Here is a 6,214-nt window from a genome sequence, read left to right as displayed (position 1 = left end):
TTTTTGTGTTGGATGTAAAAGGCGCACATGACTCTGTGACGTAGGCTAGAATCATGGCAGCAGTCAATGACGGTCCAGGCGTGGGATTTCTCTCGTGGAAATATGCACGTTATCATATCCTTTCTATTGGTAGGTGGCACAGTGCACTTGTGGCAAGTAAGCAAGCTAGAAGACTGGCAAAGTTATGGAAGAAACACATTAACAAGAGAATTCTGAGTAAAACCAAAGTTACTTTCCCTAGTAACTAGTTACTTTGAAAGTAACGAGTAACTTGAAGTAACTGAGTTACTTTTGAGAGAGGTAACTAGTAATGTAACTAAGTTACTATTTTAAAGTAACTTACCCAACACTGGGTATAACAGAATAACTTTAGTGTAGTTGTTGTTTTAAACTTGAGTATGAACTTATACAAAATGCAGCAAGATATTTAAAAAACAGTTTTGTTGATTAAAAAACACTATATCGGATTCATATCGGTATCGGCAGATATCCAAATTTATGATATCGGTATCGGTATCGGACATAAAAAAGTGGTATCGTGTCATCTCTACTTCGGAGGTGGGGTGCCCCCGGCCTCTCGGCCTGGGGCTTGGTCACTAAGGCACAGCTGGCTGTCGGCGGAGCTCACGGGCGCGTCACTGCAACTCCCCCTGGCTTCTGCTCCGCGGCTGCTGAGTGAGCTCTCATCTGGGACTCTCCTCAGCTCTTTCTGGGACAGTGGCCCCTCTGTTAGTCTTCCTTGGTCTCTTGTGTTCTGGGGGCCTCACGTTAGCAAAGGTAGGAGAGCCAAGCACGAAAGACGGCACTGCAGGAAACAATTTTTCGGTGAAAGAAAATGAACAGAATAAATGTCCCGGTAAGTAATATTAAGTTTGTTGAGTTGAAGATACTTGAAGAATTATTGCAGCCGTGGAATATTTCAGACAGTAGACTACTGAGGGGAGCTAACATAAGAGTTATGAGTTATAAGATATAATCTAAGTCGTAACATTGCTGTATGGAGTTGCAGATTTGGTTGCAGGTTAACATAGCTGGACTGGCCATCGGGCATACCGGGCATATGCCCGGTGACTTATTATTTTTTTTTTTTTGTAATGGCATGAACAATGAGAGGTGGTGGATTGGCCAGATGCAGGTCGATGTGTAAAAATAACTCAGTTGTTTGGTGGTGGCTATGGCGGGGCTTCCACAGAGGCCAGCAGGTGGATGAGGGAAGGGGAGGCAGGAGGAGAGCCCCGAGGCAGCCACCAGTCCGAGTGTCAGGTGAACTGAACTTCAGGTAAGAAGTTATGCAGCAAGATATTTAAAAAACAGTTTTGTTGATTAAAAAACACTATATCGGATAACTGTTTTTTAAATTTGTCAATTGTTTGTTAAAAATGTTCGTATTTTAATATTAAAAAATGTTTTTGCCCAAAACATATGTGCACTATATGTCAGTAAAAATACTATGCAAATATTGCTGTCCTTGAATGCTGAGTAAACACTGACAAAGCACTGATTGTATCTCTTGTACTTCATCAACGCAGTATCTAAAAACTTTGCACCGTAGTGGTTAAAATCTCATTCTAATAAGAGTTAAAAGCGCATTCGGTTATTAGGTTTATAGGGTTATTGAATTATGGTTAACAGTTGGTAGAATTTTTTTTAAACATTATCTGCCAATTACATCTGCCACCCTTCTCCAATTCTGTGCCCCTACCTGCCCCCCCCCCCCCCCCAACAAAAATTTTCTAGACACGCCACTGAATAGCCATGCTCTAGCAGATCATTACATGAAGGAACCTTTTTAAAAAAATAAGCGCGTCCATGCTCACAGGTGTACACACGGGTGCTCACACACACAAACTACACCCTTTTTGGCTCCTACCTCAAAGCACACTGTGTTCTGTTGATCTTATGTGCTGCACAATAATGTTTAATATTTAGTATTTACTGTCATATTCCCATATATCATTGTGATGTTGTTTATTCTATTACTCTTGTTCTCTTCTGCTTGTTTTCTTTTTTCTTTCTCAACAGGTGATCCAGCTGATCGATATATGCATTTTTTTTCTTTTTTTTTTCTTCTGCCCATTCTGTTGGTTTTTGTTTTTTGCCCTTCTCCCCCGTGCCTCTTCTCAGCTGTTTCTCTTTCCCTCTTTCTTTCTCCCCTTCTTTCCCCCAGTCAAGTCTGTCCCGTATTCAGCAAATGAAAATAAAATAAACAATAAAAGGTGAATCAAATGGACCATTATGGCAAGGCTGGGATGGTCAATTTGGTAAAGTAAATCCGTTGGGCATCTTTCCTTGCCTTTAGACAATAATTCTGATGGCAAAAGAGCCAAACGGGACAGGCAAAAAAAAAAAAAGAAAAAAAAGCGAAGCTCTCAATTTACCGGTCGATCTACATCCCTACTGTTACACCCCGGCCTAGGCAACTGGCGTGCAACACAGGAAAAATAAAAATAAGGAAAAAAGAACAAACAAAAAAAAACTACTACAGTTCTCCACAAAAAAATCCCAAAACGAAAGTATTGACAACTATTTACATCAAAGCAAAATAGGACATTTATTTACATCAAAACACCAAACTATTTACAACCGGGGGTGAAGATTGCGACCATGACATACTGAAACACAAGGCTTAAATACATAGAAGGAGCAATCAGGGAATGGACCACAGGAGGGAAACACAGCTGGGGCAAATTAGACCTGACGAGAAAAAAAAGGGTGAACTGAACACACTGAGATACAACAGACCTTCAACATAAAGCAGGAAACACATAACAGTCACGCCAAAAACAAAACACTGACAACACCGAATCGTAACAGTTCCCCCCACCGAAAATTCAAACATTTAAAACATGTAACCCCAAAGAAAATGTTTAATTCATGCCCAGTGCATACGGCACCGGCTGCTGTTCTGCAGGCGACGCTGATGGCTGGACGGGCCCCTTGGATCCTCCAGGGGAAACGGAAGGCTGGAGAAGTCCCTCGGACCCCCCAGCGAAGGCGGATGAGGGCTGGAGCGGTCCCTCGGACCCCCCAGCGAAGATGAACAAAGGCTGGAGCGGTCCCTCGGACCCTCCAGCGAAGACAAACGAAGGCTGGAGCGGTCCATCGGACCCCCAAGCGAAGGCGGACGAAGGCTGGAGCGGTCCCTAGCACACTCCAGCGAAGGCGGACGAAGGCTGGAGCGGTCCCTCGGACCCCCCATCGAAGACAAACGAAGGCTGGAGCGGTCCCTCGGACCCCCCAGCGAAGGCGAACGAACGCTGGAGCGGTCCCTAGCACACTCCAGCGAAGGCGGAAGAAGGCTGGAGCGGTCCCTCGGACCCCCGAGCGAAGGCGGACTAAGGCTGGAGCGGTCACTCGGACACCCCAGCGAAGACAAACAAAGGCTGGAGCGGTCCCTCGGACGCCCCAGCGAAGGCAGACCAAGGCTGGAGCGGTCCCTCGGACCCCCCAGCGAAGGCGGACGAAGGCTGGAGCGGTCCCTCGGACCCCCCAGCGAAGGCGGACGAAGGCTGGGGCGGTCCCTCGGACCCCCCAGCAAAGACAAACGAAGGCTGGAGCGGTCCCTCGGACCCCCCAGCGAAGGCGGACGAACGCTGGAGCGGTCCCTAGCACACTCCAGCGAAGGCGGACGAAGGCTGGAGCGGTCCCTCGCACCCCCCATCGAAGACAAACGAAGGCTGGAGCGGTCCCTCGGACCCCCCAGCGAAGGCGGACGAACGCTGGAGCGGTCCCTAGCACACTCCAGCGAAGGCGGACGAAGGCTGGAGCGGTCCCTCGGACCCCCCATCGAAGACAAACGAAGGCTGGAGCGGTCCCTCGGACCCCCCAGCGAAGGCGAACGAACGCTGGAGCGGTCCCTAGCACACTCCAGCGAAGGCGGACGAAGGCTGGAGCGGTCCCTCGGACCCCCCATCGAAGACAAACGAAGGCTGGAGCGGTCCCTCGGACCCCCCAGCGAAGGCGAACGAACGCTGGAGCGGTCCCTAGCACACTCCAGCGAAGGCGGAAGAAGGCTGGAGCGGTCCCTCGGACCCCCGAGCGAAGGCGGACTAAGGCTGGAGCGGTCACTCGGACACCCCAGCGAAGACAAACAAAGGCTGGAGCGGTCCCTCGGACGCCCCAGCGAAGGCAGACCAAGGCTGGAGCGGTCCCTCGGACCCCCCAGCGAAGGCGGACGAAGGCTGGAGCGGTCCCTCGGACCCCCCAGCGAAGGCGGACGAAGGCTGGGGCGGTCCCTCGGACCCCCCAGCAAAGACAAACGAAGGCTGGAGCGGTCCCTCGGACCCCCCAGCGAAGGCGGACGAACGCTGGAGCGGTCCCTAGCACCCTCCAGCGAAGGCGGACGAAGGCTGGAGCGGTCCATCGCACCCTCCAGCGAAGGCGGACGAAGGCTGGAGCGGTCCCTCGGACCCCCCAGCGAAGACAAACAAAGGCTGGAGCGGTCCCTAGCACCCTCCAGCGAAGGCGGACGAAGGCTGGAGCGGTCCCTCGGACCCCCCAGCGAAGGCGGACGAAGGCTGGAGCGGTCCCTCGGACCCAACAGCGATGGCGGACGAAGGATGGAGCGGTCCCTCGGACCCCCCAGCGAAGACAAACGAAGACTGGAGCGGTCCCTCGGACCCAACAGCGATGGCGGACGAAGGATGGAGCGGTCCCTCGGACCCCCCAGCGAAGACAAACGAAGACTGGAGCGGTCCCTCGGACCCAACAGCGATGGCGGACGAAGGATGGAGCGGTCCCTCGGACCCAACAGCGAAGACAAACGAAGACTGGAGCGGTCCCTCGGACCCCCCAGCGAAGGCGGACGAAGGCTGGAGCGGTCCCTCGGACCCAACAGCGATGGCGGACGAAGGATGGAGCGGTCCCTCGGACCCAACAGCGAAGACAAACGAAGACTGGAGCGGTCCCTCGGACCCCCCAGCGAAGGCGGACGAAGGCTGGAGCGGTCCCTAGCACCCTCCAGCGAAGGCGGACGAAGGCTGGAGCGGTCCCTCGGACCCCCCAGCGAAGGCGGACGAAGGCTGGAGCGGTCCCTCGGACCCAACAGCGATGGCGGACGAAGGATGGAGCGGTCCCTCGGACCCCCCAGCGAAGACAAACGAAGACTGGAGCGGTCCCTCGGACCCAACAGCGAAGGCGGACGAAGGCTGGAGCGGTCCCTCGGACCCAACAGCGATGGCGGACGAAGGATGGAGCGGTCCCTCGGACCCAACAGCGAAGACAAACGAAGACTGGAGCGGTCCCTCGGACCCCCCAGCGAAGGCGGACGAAGGCTGGAGCGGTCCCTAGCACCCTCCAGCGAAGGCGGACGAAGGCTGGAGCGGTCCCTCGGACCCCCCAGCGAAGGCGGACGAAGGCTGGAGCGGTCCCTCGGACCCAACAGCGATGGCGGACGAAGGATGGAGCGGTCCCTCGGACCCCCCAGCGAAGACAAACGAAGACTGGAGCGGTCCCTCGGACCCCCCAGCGAAGGCGGACGAAGGCTGGAGCGGTCCCTCGGACCCAACAGCGATGGCGGACGAAGGATGGAGCGGTCCCTCGGACCCAACAGCGAAGACAAAGGAAGACTGGAGCGGTCCCTCGGACCCCCCAGCGAAGGCGGACGAAGGCTGGAGCGGTCCCTCGGACCCCCCAGCGAAGGCGGACGAAGGCTGGGGCGGTACCTCGGACCCCCCAGCCAAGACAAACGAAGGCTGGAGCGGTCCCTAGCACCCTCCAGCGAAGGCGGACGAAGGCTGGAGCGGTCCCTCGGACCCCCGAGCGAAGGCGGACGAAGGCTGGAGCGGTCCCTCGGACCCCCCAACGAAGACAAACGAAGGCTGGAGTGGTCCCTCGGACCCCCCAGGGAAGGCGGACGAAGGTTGGAGCGGTCCCTCGGACCCCCCAGCAAAGACAAACGAAGGCTGGAGCGGTCCCTCGGACCCCCCAGCGAAGGCGGACGAACGCTGGAGCGGTCCCTAGCACACTCCAGCGAAGGCGGACGAAGGCTGGAGCGGTCCCTCGCACCCCCCATCGAAGACAAACGAAGGCTGGAGCGGTCCCTCGGACCCCCCAGCGAAGGCGAACGAACGCTGGAGCGGTCCCTAGCACACTCCAGCGAAGGCGGAAGAAGGCTGGAGCGGTCCCTCGGACCCCCGAGCGAAGGCGGACGAAGGCTGGAGCGGTCACTCGGACACCCCAGCGAAGACAAACAAAGGCTGGAGCGGTCCCTCGG

Source organism: Rhamphochromis longiceps, linkage group LG8 (genome assembly GCF_057381845.1).
Source record: "Rhamphochromis longiceps isolate RC_006_pf linkage group LG8, R_longiceps_female_GT1.1, whole genome shotgun sequence".
NCBI classification, from domain to species: Eukaryota; Metazoa; Chordata; class Actinopteri; order Cichliformes; family Cichlidae; genus Rhamphochromis; species Rhamphochromis longiceps.
This window is presented reverse-complemented; position numbering follows the sequence as displayed.